The sequence below is a fragment of the Ostrea edulis genome, chromosome 9, assembly GCF_947568905.1.
Source record: "Ostrea edulis chromosome 9, xbOstEdul1.1, whole genome shotgun sequence".
NCBI classification, from domain to species: domain Eukaryota; kingdom Metazoa; phylum Mollusca; class Bivalvia; order Ostreida; family Ostreidae; genus Ostrea; species Ostrea edulis.
The window spans coordinates 65,815,151-65,831,442 of record NC_079172.1 but is presented as its reverse complement, the minus strand read 5'-3'; positions in this window follow the sequence as shown (position 1 = coordinate 65,831,442).

Sequence of the window (16,292 nt, the reverse complement as noted above, 5' to 3'; positions counted from 1 at the left end):
GCACTATCACTAAGAAATGGGAATTTAGCTCAAAAACGCGGTGCAAGTAGCCCAGCCAGCGAACTGCCCTCTGTATATGATTAGAAACCCGAGATAAGTAACTCGGTACCAATCAACGCTCAGACAGAGAAATCGAAACATTTATGTTAATGATCAATCAATAGCTCAAATAGATTAAGAGGAAAATTATAAATATATGACCCCATCTCTTGTCAAGAACCCGGTAACGCGTTACAGTATTTATAAAAAGAATTGTTACTCGATACACCATCGGAATATTCTTCCGGTTGGGTGCACATGTATTTACGACTGCCTTATGTTCCTTAATAATTTATGCAGCATTACATAAACTATCAAATGTTTTATATAGTTTTGGATAATACATGTGTCTCATCCAGGAGGACCCTATCAACCCTGGTGAGGACTGTGGACGGGGACTTCTGGGGAGATTTTATCCGGATTATAGTATGATAAATGCAATTTGGAAAACAATATTTATACTATCAAACGATAGAAAGAAAGGAAAATATGAACTCTTGGACACACCAGTGGTTGGATCTGGTGTCTGGGAGGAGTATGTCCGGTCATACCCACCGTCTATGTGTTCAAAAGGTATAAAGCTGATGAATTATAGCACACTTTCGTGCGATAATTCTTAGGTATATTTCGAGGTATTCAAATGATACACAATGAATATTCATCAAACATTTTACGTGTCACTTCAAATGATACACAATAAATATTCATCAAAATTGTTCGTGTCACTTCAAATCAGAAGGAGGCTGAACCAGTCTGAATCCCATTTCCTGTTTGTGAAAGTGAATAAATATTAAATTAACATTAGGAAATATTTCATTTTTCAGGAGAGTTTGTGAAACTTGTATTGGTAATGTAATTTTTATATTGTATATAATAATGCGTCGTACGTACAATTTGGTGTGGCTGTTGAATGGTTTATTTGTGATATCAGATGCTCAGACATCGACTGATGGAGTCTGTTCAGGGTATGTTAACGTTTTATTGTGTGTTACTACCTTTATGATTTCTATACATTCTGTTTTTGAATTCTCCATTCATTGCTTTATAAAAAAAACACTTTTCCTCCAAACAGTAAAAGCTAACCTCTAGAATGTTGTCTAAATTACAAAAGACGTGGTGATTCTTGTGAAGGTAATTATCAAAATATCATCTGAGAATTCTGAACTTACTGAACTCGTTTCAATCATGGCAATATATACATTATATAAGTAAAATCTTCTAACAGAATGTTGGCCAGGCACTTTTGGTATAGGTTGTAAGAAGGACTGTCCTGACGGGTTTTATGGACGTTTTTGTAGAGAAGTCTGTAATTGTTCTTCGTGTGACAAGGTCTTTGGATGTCAACAGAATTCAACTCAGACTGGTAAGAATGATATTTCTCAGTAGTTTTCAGTGTCATTTCTCTCGATTCACACACGTTTGAGCTTCACATTGGGAATTTCATAATTCTAACCAATACGCTTTACAAATCCACTTTTATCTTAAACCAAGGTGGGATAATGTTCCTAGAAAGAAAATGCATTCCATATTGATTGGGAACACCCACCTTTAGCCCTCTCCATCTTTGACAGATTTTATTTGATCACATAAACTACCTAGATTTTATCTAGGTACCTATGTCAGAGAATTTTTATCAGATTTCAAACTCCTGTATTTCAGATGCTAAGGATATCGATCAGATTACAGAAAGAACAAAACAAGAAAATTCCTATAATAGGGGCCTGATTATTGCTTCATCTCTGACAGGAAGTCTGTCTTTCATACTAATATTTATCGTCATCTAGCGCAAACAGAGGTAAAATATAAATACTTCATGAGGCATTGGATGAGACCTTCTGAATCATTTGATAAAATACGTTAATTTTGTGGTTTCTGAAAAGAAGTTTGTTTTTTGTTTGGGGAAATATCAATGATTTCTATACTTTTTGATAGCATATAAAATATCATGAAGACTATCTTGTGATGCTAATCATGTTTTCCGAAGAATCCACAAGTATTTCTATATTGTTCAAAACGCCAATTATCAAATTATTTTAAGATGCTTCCTTTTTCTTTTGAATTGTCGGTTTTTCCTATCATTAACAATAGCCTTCTCTTATATTACAGCAGAAATAGAATCTTAATAAGTCCAGACTCATCGATTAAAAGAGGTGATCCTAACTTATATTCCGTATCAAAGATTTTTATAGAAGATATATACGATAGAATGAAGTTTCTGTTTTTCTAGAAAATTCATTAAACTATACATTCAGGTGGTGTACTAGCCAGAACGACACCATTTTGTGGATTTTTTCAACCTAGTCCATCCTCCAGTAATGCAGCTGACGGTGGTGGTCCAGCATTACATTTCACGGCGGGAAGTTTGAACTGTCAGATCCTCAGATGTGTTGGCAGCAAAACGATGTTGCTGAAAAATCAATGAATTCAAAAGATAATAGTCATACTAAGATGTCAACTCTAGACAGTGTGTACAGTCATCTCAACATGGATGTGGACGATTACAACAGATTAGGTCTGACAATCAACAACAGTCAGGAAACTGATGAGGACTATTACTCTACACAGACTTCTAACAGCTGTTGCAATAATACAGAATTGGAGTGTTTATCGAGAATTAACGAGAATGGATGTTTATTGTCAGGAAAGGAGTGCAGCGGCACTTTAAACAAAAATTCACAAAGAGAAGATATACTTGAAACCCACAGTGTCCCAGAACCAGAAAATTTTAAAATCAGTATGACGAAGAAAGATGGAATTTCATCAGTAAAGGGGAAGATGGATGCAATGCACTTGGAAGAATTGTCAAAAAAACTAAGTAGCTTTAAACCGAAAGCTCAAGATATTGAATTCAATGATTCAGTTTAGTGTAAAGTCGCTTTGGCGCGTGAAGAACCTCATACAGAGAGACAAATACTGAGATTCAAATTAGATGGTCGTTATAAGGATATGGTTGGTCAATACAACCTATCGTTGAGTCAAGTGCTGTCTGACATGCTTCATACCGATAGTTAGGCCGTTCTTGGCACACTGATTTTGACTACGGATAAATCCGTTTACCTGTTCAGGATATGGGGCTCATCGCGGTTGTGACCGATCGAAAGGGGATGCTTACTTCTCCTAGGCACCTGATGCCACCTATTGTGTGTCCAGGAGTGCGTGTTTCCCCAATCTCTATTTTGTATTGCTTATATGACTTATGAGATTGATCACTGGTCGTTATCTTCAACCTTTCATTCAGGAGAACCTCATACAGCGCAACACTGATATCAAGTCTTTTTTTCCTTCCACAGAGGTTGACGGCATCAATAGATAGATATTAAGAGATTCCACTTTGTTTTACAAACTTTATAACATAGAATTTTGAATTGGTACTAACACGATTACACTTTATAAAATGATATAATCTATATAGGGTTATCCCATCAAACATTGGTGTAGTATGTATATAGCAAACCACACCCAAGTCGGTGGATTTCTGGGTTATGACTTCGAGTATATACTAAATATTTAGATATTCATCTGTATATTTCCCAATAATCTACATCATGAACCTTTTATTTCATTTCTTTTATTCCACAACAAAACCAAGTGACTTTAGAAGTGGGAGTCGTGGTTTTTTCTGATGAGACCTTGCAAACCGAGGTGCCGTGTTCTGGTAAGCGTTGACACAAGAAAACCACCCAGTCGTAGCGCCCCGAGCGCCACGCATAGGTCTGAAATTTGCAGCTGGTGACACATCCATACGAGTGGGAAAACTTCAAAAGGACGTAAAAACCGATTAAAAACATGTGGGCTTTTCTAATCATCGTGCAAATAATATGAAACAAGTTTACAGATATATTTTCAGAACATGCTTGCCTTAATCCATATATATTTTTATTTTCATACTTCATATTCTGACATTTCATCAATATATTTGTTTATCATTTACATTGCTTATTTAGAGTATAACAGGAAACAAATTTGTTCGTTAATAATTTGTACAGTCACGATAATTGGACTTTGTGATATTGCACTTTTTAGATCAAATTAGATAAAATACATATGACAAATGAAATGATTCTTCAAATCATTCAAACACTCATTATGACATCTCATAAACACTACAAATATCTACCCAGTCATTGAAATCTCCGAAAGTGTATTTGAACCGCCATCTGTTCTACGTTTTAGCTGGTAGTAACTAGAGATTCGCATTGTACCCAATGATGATTCAGGTACATCATCATGCTTCCTGGGAATCCGGGTTAGAATAAGTCCTCAGTACCCCTTGCGTGTCGTAAGAGCCTACAAAATGGGGCGGTCATTCGGATGAGACCGAAGTAATCGAGACTCTGTGTCACAGGAGGTGCAGCTCGATAGAGATCGCTCTCTGCTCAATGTCTTTAAGCGCCGAGCATAGGCGAGCATAGACCTAAATTTTGCAGTCCTTCACCCACAATGGTCTCCATAAGAGTGAAACAATCTCGAGTGGGATATTAAACAATATACAACCTACCAATCAATGAATATCCATCTAACATATTTAGGATGACAAAGAATCGTTCAGTTAGAAGTAAACAGTTATCATTCAAATTTGTTTCCCTTATTAGTAAACAGCTCTAGATTAAACTTGTTGTCTCGATAACTAGTGAATGATTCTACTGTTTAAAGTCGTCGTATAATTTTCCACTGTAAACTTCAGTATTAAAGTTGTTGTTTCGCTTCCTCTAGATTAAACTTGTGGTTTTGCTTGCTATTGAGCAGTTCTAAAGTTAACTTAAAATTATTTTACTACGGATTACTCCGTTGACCTGATCAAGACATGAAAGGTAAATATAACAAAAAATAGAGTTGGGCAAACACGGACCACTGGATATACCAGATGTATAATACTCATGGTGAGTGCCACCGGTCGACAGAGGATGTATACTCCTCCTAGGCACTTAATTCCAACTTTGGTGTGTCCAGGTGGCCATGATTGTTCTTAATTATTGTATTTCTTATAAGAGTTATGAGATTGATTACTGTTTGCTCTCTTCACCTTTTCATCAAACTTTCATTATGGTATATTTTCCTACGTTTTAAAACATCGTTAAAAATGATCAAGGATTCTCTTCTCTCTCTCTCTCTCTCTCTCTCTCTCTCTCTCTCTCTCTCTCTCTCTCTCTTAGTGTGTGTTGTAAACATTTGAACATTTTCAAATTCGAAATTTTCTCTTTTATACTGTAACACTTGTTCCGTATTTGGGGTACTTTCGAATTTTTCCACATATTTGTGAAAAAGCGCCAATCGACATATGTTTTTGTCTCATGTTTGACGCGGTCATAACATGAGCGGGGCTCAAACACACGACCCTCACGTTAAGAAGCGAATGTCCTAACACTGACCTACATTCACCGGTAAGGATGGGATTTTGGGAAGTTAGTAATTGTTACCAAAATCAAACAGATTTATTACAGCATCAAATCCATATATACTTTCAAAAATATTAACTCAGCCCTGTCCACCACTGAGAAGCCTTTTAGTCCAAGATGAAAGTAGAAGATGACGAACAATGATCACTCGTAACTCCTATAAGCAATACAAATTAGAGAGTTGAGTAAACACGGACCTGCGGATATACTAGAGGTAGGATCAGGTGCCTAGGAGCAGTAAGAATCCACTATATCTTGATGAGGTAAACGAAATTGTCCGCTGTCAAAATCAGTGTGCCAAGAACGTTCTAACAATCGGTATGAAACACGTCAGACAGCATTTGACCCAACGATAGGTTGTATTGACGAACTAGATCGTTATAACGACCATAGAATTTGCGAAATACTGACTTCAAACAAGATTATGAAACCCGTGTACCATCAACTTGAGTGTCAGTAGCGTGCCTCGATTTAAAAACTAATCATACGCAGAACAAGCTCTTGCGTATCAAATCAGTTGGGAGATATAAACACCATATGCAGCTGATAATGGAATATTGTTACATATATATGGGAAGTTGACGATGGAGAAGCTGAAATCATAACGTTTGTCATATAGTTGAGTTGTTAGTTTGACGTTAATATCTACTTTCAATAAAATATCAGGGGCCTCCGTGGCCGAGTGGTTAGAGCATCGAGCTCAAAATCACACGGTCTTCCACCTCTGTCGGCGCGGGTTCGAATCCCGCTCGCGCCGGTAAGTGAGAAAGTTTCCTAGTTTACTTTCGGAAGTTCGGTTGTCTCTTCCCAGGTACATTGTATCTGGTTTCTCTCTTCCACCAATAAAAACTGGGTGCCACCAGCTAACTGAAAAATTGTTGAGTGCCGGAAAATATCAATCAATCAATCAATAAAATATCAAGTATGAAGCAGAAGGGGACGACTCTGTGGTGTCTTTTATTTTGAGTTCACAGGGATATGTCGAATCGACATATGAATGAAAATTATTATTGTTAACAGATAAAACGTCGTCGATATATCTAAATGTCGAATTGAAGGCCACAGCAAGACATTTTTTCTGATCACACTTTCATCCCCAAATACATATAAACAAATTCCTTGTCAAGATAGATATAACACTGTGCTTTGGGTTTGGTAAAGAAATAAAAAGATTATTTATTAAGTTTTGGTAAATTCAATGTTTTTGCAATTGACCCTACCTATAAAGGTTAAATTCGTCTATTCCATTCCTAAAGAAGTGCATAGAGTTTTGCAACAAATACTTTTTGGAAGGATGTACTGGAGTGGTTCCCAAACTTATGGATATGGTACATGCCCATAATTCAATCCTTGTTATTCCTAAATGGGTTAACACTAAAATTAAAGTTGATAATAAGTGTTACATACCAATTGTTTAGCCGTTATTTACAGACTGAATTTGACAGGGGGTGCTTACTCCTCCTAGACACGCTTAAAGACGCGAATGGGTCTGCTGTCGAAATGTTCTTAATTTCTGATTCTTTTAATTTGGTCGTTAGACATTTCGTTAAAGCCTGTGTTGTAGCAACTATGAACCCACGAAAACAAAATATAGCAGTCGATGTAAGAGACAGGAAGTGATCATTGCGTTGCATTATGGTTGGTTGGTTGTATATTCTTTAATGTCCCTCTCGAGAAATGTTCACTCATATGGAGACTTCACCATAGCCCATGGAAGGCTGGAAAATTTAGACCTAAGCTCGGGGCTTACAGACTTTGAGCAGGGAGCGATGTTTATCGTGCCACACCTGCTGTGACACGGGGCTTCGAATTTCGCAGTCTCATCCAAAGGAACACCCCCTTTAGTATTACGACAAGCAAGGGGTATTAACGACCTACTCTAACCTGGATCCCCACGGGATCGTTGCATTATGTTATTGTTATTAAACGCTAATTCTTAATTAATGAGAGTTTTAATATTTAATAGCACATTAGCTAATTCGATTTAATAAAGGTTTCACGCAACAATATTTAATGAATCCATTAACTTATGCCACATTAAGGATTTATTGACTCATAAGGGTCGATGTCACATTAAACTTTGATATAGTCGAGTCCCCGTCATAAACTGTATATAGTTTATGTCGAGAATACCGGTATATTTCTAGCTGATAGTAACGATAGATTCCCATTGTAACCAATGAATACCCATCTAACATGTTTTGGATGACAAAGAACCGTTGCGTTAGATTACCGAGGTTGCTAGTGGGCAGTTATCATTCAAACTTATTTCCCTCACCAGTAAACGGCTGTAGATTAAAGTTATTCTAGATTATAATGGTTGTCTCCCTTATTGGTTAATCGTTATTACGAAATGCGAAGATAACAAACAGTGATTAATCTCATGACTCCTATAATCAATATAGCATAGAGGGTTAGGCAAACAACGGACCCCTGGATAGATCTGAAGTTCTCGTTTTATTTATGAGTGGAAATCTCTATCTTAAAGTTATTGCCATGATTGTTTGTCGACAGCTCTAGACTAAGCTTTATCCACTTGCTATTGAACAGTTCTAGGGAGAACTTCTCGTCCTGTTAGCTAGTGAACAGCTCAGATTAAATTCCTTATCCCGTTTACTTGTGAACATCTCATATTAAACTTCTTATCCCACTTACTTGTGAACAGTTCATATTAAACTTCTTATCCCGCTTACTTGTGAACAGCTCATATTAAACTTCCTATCCCGCTTACTTGTGAATAGCTCAGATTAAACTTCTATCCCGCTTACTTGTCAACAGCTCAAGATTAAACTTCTTATTCTACTCAAGGAAACTAACAGTTTTGAATAATTTAATCATAAATTCATAATGATGTGTTCTTCCGTCTCTTATTCTTGATAATGACATTGTCTGTTTGGGAAATTCGTCTTTTAACATCAATTCATTTATATTTCTTATGAACACTTTTTGATAATTAAAGAATGACCATTTTCCTTCTAAATTAGAGAAAGAAAAAATAACTGTTGGTATGATTATAGTGATTTTAACAAATCAGACTAAACTTGTCTACCTTCCTAGTAATTAATAGATATTTTTTTTTATAAATAGTTGTCTCGCTTGCTATTGTACAGGTCTATAAACTTGCTGGTGAACAGCTCTTGAATAACTTTATATCCTCACTTACTAAGCAAAAGTTTTAAATTAAGCTCGTCTCACTTACTAGTAAGTTGTCTATCTTGCTTAGGAACATCAGTAGATGTTTTTAAAAGATTGTCACCTCACTTGCTAGTGAACAGGTTGAAATTTAACTTGTCTCGTTTGCTTGTGAACAGATTAAACTTCTCATCTTACTTGCTTTTGACTGGGTCTAGATTAAATTGTGTTCTCGTTTGTTCATGGACAGCTCAATATCAAACTTGTTATCTCACTTGCTAATGAACATCTCAATATTAAACTTCTTAGCTCACTTTCTAATGAACAGTTCTAGATTAAACTTTTCGTCTCACTTGCTAATGAACAGCTCAATATTAAATTTGCTATCTCACCTGTTAACAGACAGTTTTAGATTAAACATATCGTCTCACTTGCTAATGAACAATTCTAAAGTAAAATTGAAATATTATTTTATTTAGATAAATCTGAGCTTTCGTTATGGTATATTTTCACACAAGTTATTGGACACAATTGGAAAACAATTTAAAGTTGTCTTAGTCTCTTTCCATCTGTCTCTTTTGTATATGGATATACCAGAGGTGAGATCAGGAATGCCAGTAGTAATCATTCACTTTCTGGTCTCTCTGAATGCAACGTCACATTTCATAAATTAGTGAAATGGCGTAGTTTGGCCCCAGAGCGATCTCCCAGCAAATTTCTCAAACATTACATTTCTACTCTATGAGGAAATTTTATTACTTGGACTAAGTACTTAACATGATGAAAATATTTACACGACAAGCATCCTACCAAAACAACAGATCCAAAACTGGAAAATTCTGATTAGATTTCGTGAAATAAAGAATTATTCAAACCCTAGTAAGTTTGATTGTATCTTGATTAACGTCTCTCTCTCTTGAAGTTTTCACTCATATGTAGACATCACCAAGACCAGTGAAGGGCTTCAAATTTAGGACCCGTGATATTCACACCTGATGCCGAGCTATTGGGGATGGAACTGTCACTACCTGTTTTAACGATTTCGGTCTGTCGCGGCCAGGATTCGAACCCCGGCCTCCGCATGAGGGGCGAACGCTCTAACCACTAGACCACTGCGTGTGTTTACTTCATTTATGTTATGACTTATGCATTTTTTATATGTACCGAGCTGTGTATGACCAAGGCCACACTCAAAAACCATCCAAATTAAAGAATATCTAAGTGCTAACGCATGCGCAGGAGTTCCTAACATCATCAGGCGTGCTTATTCTGTTAGTTCAATATATTTCTGTTATAAATAAACGTTCCATCTATTTTTAATGCAAATGTTTTCAAGCATATAAGTTAATTTTCTCAACCAATTCAGCTTCATTGAGAATAATTCTTTATGCTTAATAAGATAAGTAATGAGTCGTAATGCAACGTAATGTAAGTTTATTTCATAATTGATTAAACAAGTGCTAGCTGGATGTCCTCATTTAAACTCTTCCCATTCTCCGTTTCAAAGCTGAAATAAAAAGGAACGATGTGATGTAAATTATTGCGATCTCGACATGTTATAGAGTACTTGTAATTTCTATAAAACGGTTAGCTATGGTGTTTATTTGTTTGTCACGTTTCAGTTTCTCCTCCACATCAACACAAAAACTTTCTGAAAGGTAAAGATCACTAACAGTGATCAATCTCATAACTCCCACAAGCAATACAAAATAGGCGTAAATACGTACAGGCACTATTCTTCCCAAAGGCCTTCCACTTGATACATACAATTATATACAAAAAGTATCAATAACACGAGCTCAAGGTTATGTAACAAGATTCAGTCTATATCACTTAACATAATTGAATATCAGTAATAAACAAGTCAAAAACTTTATTATTCCAGATTGCGATTAAAAGACAAATGAATAGAATTTTTATACGAGAAGAAGTAAAACATGCTTAAATAGTGGTACGGCAGCTGATAATGTACTTTCCAACATTATTGTTAAAACAATGTTGAGACTGGGAGAGCCTTATGTGTTGTGGTAGTTTGTTCCGAAGGTTTACACCTGAGTATTGTAAAGAGGTCGTGAATAATTGGACTTATCACGACATACCTACACAATGAATATGTTCTAACACAGCCATATGACTTATCACGACATTCCTACACAATAAATCTGTTCTAACACGGCCATAGGTCTTATCAGGACATACTTACACAATAAATCTGTTCTAACCCAGCTATATGACTTATCACGACATACCTACACACTAGCTATGTTCAAATGCTTTTAAAATATTTATACTCTTTCTTCATTTGCTCTGTAAGAGTTGTTATTTTGACAGATTGTCCTAGAGATACTCCTTTTACACATTCAGGCTCCATTAAGACAAAGATATGGAAGTAAAAGACCATACCTTTCCTGTAAGACTTCATGAAAGATGAAAATAACGAACAGTGATTAATCTCATCTTTTGCAGTAGAGTTTTCTTACATAGTGATTTGCGGAAGTCATGTTACGTTTCAACACAATACTAATGAGTATCTCCTTGTATAAAAATAAAATATTCATTTTGTAAATGTAAAAAAGAAAAGAAATACGAAAAATACGATCAAAGATCTACTTGTCATTTGTTTTCTCCTTTCTCCTTCGTATTGTGATGAGTAATATTGATAGTAAATTAAGTCCATATCTTCCAAACGGAAGTGATTTATGATAGAATAGTCCAAAGATCTGCTCGCCAATTTTGGATAGACATGGTCCAGTAGTATATAGGAGCCTGCAGTAGGGAATTCAATCAGTCTTTGTTCCAGCTCCAAAAGCGAGTAGAGGAAGTAGGTAGGCAAAAAATAGAAATCAGAAATAGGTTAGGGTGAAAACAAATAAGCATTTGTGGAAATAGCTTAACGAATTGCAGTTGGATACTGGGTGCAATTATCCTAAATACGGGTTAGGCACCCTGTACTATCACTAAGAAATAGGAATTTAGCTCAGAAACGCGGTGCAAGTAGCCCAGCCAGCGAACTACCCTCTGTATATGATTAGAAACCTGAGATAAGTAACTCGGTACCAATCAACGCACAGACAGAGAAATGGAATTATTTATGTTAATGATAAATCAATAGCTCAAGTAGAGTAAGAGGAAAATTATAAATATATGACCCCATCTCTTGTGAAGAACCCTGTAACATGTTACATAATTTATATAAAGAATTGTTACTCACTATACCATCATAATATTCTTCCGGTTGGGTACACATGTATGCACGACTGCCTAATGTTCCTCAATAACTGTAGCATTACATGAACTATAAAATGTTTTATATGTTTTTGGATAATGTATGTGCCTAATCCAGGAGGATCCTAGCACCCCTGGTGAGAACTATAAACGGTGGGTTCTGGGGAGACTTTACCCTGATTATAGCATGACAAATGTAATTTGGAAAAAAATATTTTTACTTTCAAAATATAGAAAGAAAGGCAAACATGGACTCCTGGACATACCAGAGGTGGGATCTGGTGTCTTGGAGGAGTAATCATCCCCTGTTCACTGGTCATACCCACCGTGGAAGTCTATGTGACGAAAAGGTATAAAGGTTATGGATTATAGCACACTTTTGTGTGATAATTTTTAGGTATATATCGAGGTATTTGATGATGAAATTTATACAAAATGAATATTCATCAAACATTGTACATGTCACTTCAAATGATACACAATAAACATTAATCAACATTTTACGTGTCACTTTAAATAAAAAAGAGGCTGAACCAGTCTGAATCACATGTCCTGTTTGTGAAAGTAAATAAATAATAAATTAACATTCGGAAATATTTCATTTTTCAGGAGAGCTTGTGATACTTGCCTTGGTAATGTAATTTTTATATTCTGCATAATAATGCGTTGTACGTACAATTTGGTGTTGTTGTTGATGAGTTTCTTTGTGATATCAGATGCTCAGACACAGATTCCTGGAGACTGCTCAAAGTATGTTAACATTCTATTATATGTTACTACCTTTATGGTTGTATACATTCTGTTTTTGAAGATATTCATTGCTTTATAGAAATGTTCCTCCAAACAGTAAAGGCGAACCTCTACAATGTTGCCAAAATTACAAAAGACGTGGTGATTCGTGTGAAGGTAATTATCAAAATAATATCTGAGAATTCTAAACTGATTGGACTATTTTCAAATATATAAATATATATTATCAATCTGATTAAAATCAGATCTTTGATCCGCTCCGTTTTTGTAATGTCGCTACACAAACATTACAATAACGGAGCGGATCAAAGATCTGATTTTCATCACAGATTGATATATTATATAAGTTATATCTTCTGACAAAATGTTGGCCAGGCACGTTTGACATAGATTGCAAGGGCTGTCCTGACGGGTTCTATGGACGTTTTTGTATAGAAGTCTGTAATTGTTCTTCGTGTGACAAGGTCTCTGGGTGTCAGCCGAATTCAACTCAGACTGGTAAGAAAAATATTTGTGTGTAATTTCAAGCCTTATTTCTCTGAAATCGCACACTTTGTAGTCTCACATTGATAATTTCATATTTCTGACCTATAGACCTTACACCAATCCATTTTTATTTCAAACCGCGAGCTTGATCCTTTTTTCGCGGATTTATTTCATTTTGATATATTCCCATTTTGAATTCAACAAAGGTGAAGATAACGAACAGTGATCAATCTCAGAACTCCTATAAAGGTGAAGATAACGAACAGAGACCAATCTCATAACTCCTATAAAGGTGAAGATAACGAACAACGATCAATCTCATAACTCCTATAAAGGTGAAGACAACGAACAGTGATCAATCTCATAACTCTTATAAAGGTGAAGATAACGAACAGCGATAAATCTCATAACTTTTATAAAGGTGAAGATAACAAACGTTGATCAATCTCATAACTCCTATAAAGGTGAATATAACGAACGTTGATCAATCTCATAACTCCTATCAAGGTGGAGATAACGAACGTTGATCAATCTCGTACTCCTATTAAGGTGAAGATAGCGAACGTTGATCAATCTCGTACTCCTATTAAGGTGAAGATAGCGAACGTTGATCAATATCGTACTCCTGTTAAGGTGAAGATAGCGAACGTTGATCAATCTCATAACTCCTATCAAGGTGAAGATAATGAACGTTGATCAATCTTGTACTCCTATTAAGGTGAAGATAGCGAACGTTGATCAATATCGTACTCCTATTAAGGTGAAGATAGCGAACGTTGATCAATATCATACTCCTATTAAGGTGAAGATAGCGAACGTTGATCAATCTCGTAATCCTATAGGGAATACAAAATAGAGTTGGATTGTATGATTGATTGTATCTTGTTTGTCCCTCTCGATAATTTTTCACTCATATGGAGAAGTCACCAAGACTGCCGAAAGGCTTCAAACTTGGGTCTTTACTCGCCGCTTACGGCCATTGAGCAGTGAGGGTTTTTTTAGCATGCTACACCTACTGTAACACGTGGTATCCGTTTCTAAGGTCATCTCCGACGACCCGTGACATTCACACCTGATGCCGAGCGTTTGTCGATGGAAATGTTACTACCTGTTTTAAGGACTTGGGTCTGTCGCGGCCGGGATTCGAACCCGACCATCCGCATGCGGGGGGAACGCTCTTCTTCTAAAATACCGCGGCGGTCATAGAGAGTTGGACAAACACGTATAAATAATAATACAACATTAAAAGTGAACTTATTGAACATTATTTCGCTCAAAGTATCAAATACTTGCTGAAGTGATACGGGGAAAACAGAAAAAGGCAAAAATTAAAATGATCAATCTCACAACTCCTATAAGGGATGCAAAATTAAGAGTTGGGCAAACACGGACCTCTGGAAGTTCAACCAGAGATCTCATCTAAGCACTTTTCCGAATTCAATTGTTTATTTGGGAAGGTAAATAAATACTGGTAGAACCTTGGGAAACATTTTGTTGTTCAGAAAGCCCATGATACTGCCTTAGTAATTTGGTCTTTTATATTGTGCATGATAATGCGTTCTACATTTCATTTGGTGTGGCTGTTGAATGGTTTATTTGTGATATCAGATGCTCAGACAGTGAATCTTGGAGTCTGCTCAAAGTATGTAAACATTTTATTGTATGTTACGACTTTTATGATGTTTGATATGTTCTAATTTCAAGATCTCCATTCATTGTTGAATGAAAACTTTTCCTCCAAACAGTGAAGGCGAACCTCTACAATGCTGTCGTAATTACAAACTACGTGGTGATTCATGTGAAGGTAACTATCAGAAAAGTTTCTGAGAATTCTGAACTGTTTGGACTATTTTCTATTATGGTAATTGATGTATCATAAGTGATGTCTTCGAGCAGAATGTTGGTCAGGCACCTTTGGCATAGATTGTAAGGAGGACTGTCCTGACGGGTTCTATGGACCTTTATGTGCAGAAGTCTGCAATTGTTCTTCATGTGACAAGGTCTCTGGGTGTCATTCTTCAACTCAGACAGGTAAGAAAAATATGTGTGTGTAATTTTCAGTGTTATTTCTCTGAAATCGCAAACTTTCTAAGATCACACTGATAATTTCATATTTCTGACCAATAGCTTTTACAAATCCACTTTTATTTTAATCCACGAAATTTTATTTCATTTTGATACATCCAGGATCTCCCATTGTTTGTAGTTTGATATGACTTATATTCAACAAGTTGTGCGTTTTCCATCGCTGAGCCTTTATGAGGGGGTAGAAAACACACGAGTTGGATATAAATCCTGTCAAACCACAAACCAAAGAAGATAATCTTCAACACATGTTAACACTCCTCCCCCGATTATTCATTTACGTTGCTGTTTTGTCGGGAATTTAGTTTCGAGACATTTTGTAAATAAACTACGTAAAATTGACGTTTGTTTGTGACGTGACAAACGGCGTGGGAAAACATAGTGTAATAATTAAAAATTATGTAATAGGTGAAATCCATTGCAGAGAGGGGTAAACACGTGATAAATTTTCATGTTGAATCTATCTATTGGAAGATTAAAAGTGAACGTATGGAACATTATTTCTTCTCCTATCCTTTACGGAGGGGTGTCCGGGTAGCGGAGAGGTAGCACTCTCGCTTGTCACCGCTGCGACCTGAATTCGATCCCCGTGATCAGCAATGGTTGTATGTGAGAGGGTATGGCGGTCGCCCGCTCGGACACGTGCGTTAACTCCCACATCAATGACCCCCTAGCGCAAACATCCGTGCATCAAAGGACCCCATTGGAAATAAGCTTTCGAGCTTTCATGGGTTATCCTTAGTATTTATGTATGTATGTTTGTATGTATGTATATAACGAATACTATTTATTTATTTTATATTGACTGCAGAAAAGGAATGTCTAAACATTAACGTGATGGTAGAATGTCCCTATACATGTGAAGTGGGGGGAAAGGGAAATATAACAAACAGTGATCAATCCTATAGGGAATACGATGTTGAAATTTGGGGAAACGCGGACACTTAATCACCAGAGATAGGATAATATACCTAGGAAGAGTAAGCATCCCCTTATGAATGGTCACACCCACCGTAAGCCCTCTCCATCTTTAACAAGAATTAAAATTGGTCACATAAACTACATAAATTAAATATGTGGTAGTATCGGTTGCATGATCTTCCTATTAGATCTGGCTAGTGAGTTACTCCTTTAGCTCGATCGGTAGATCACTGGACACTTGTGCCATAGGTCCAGGGT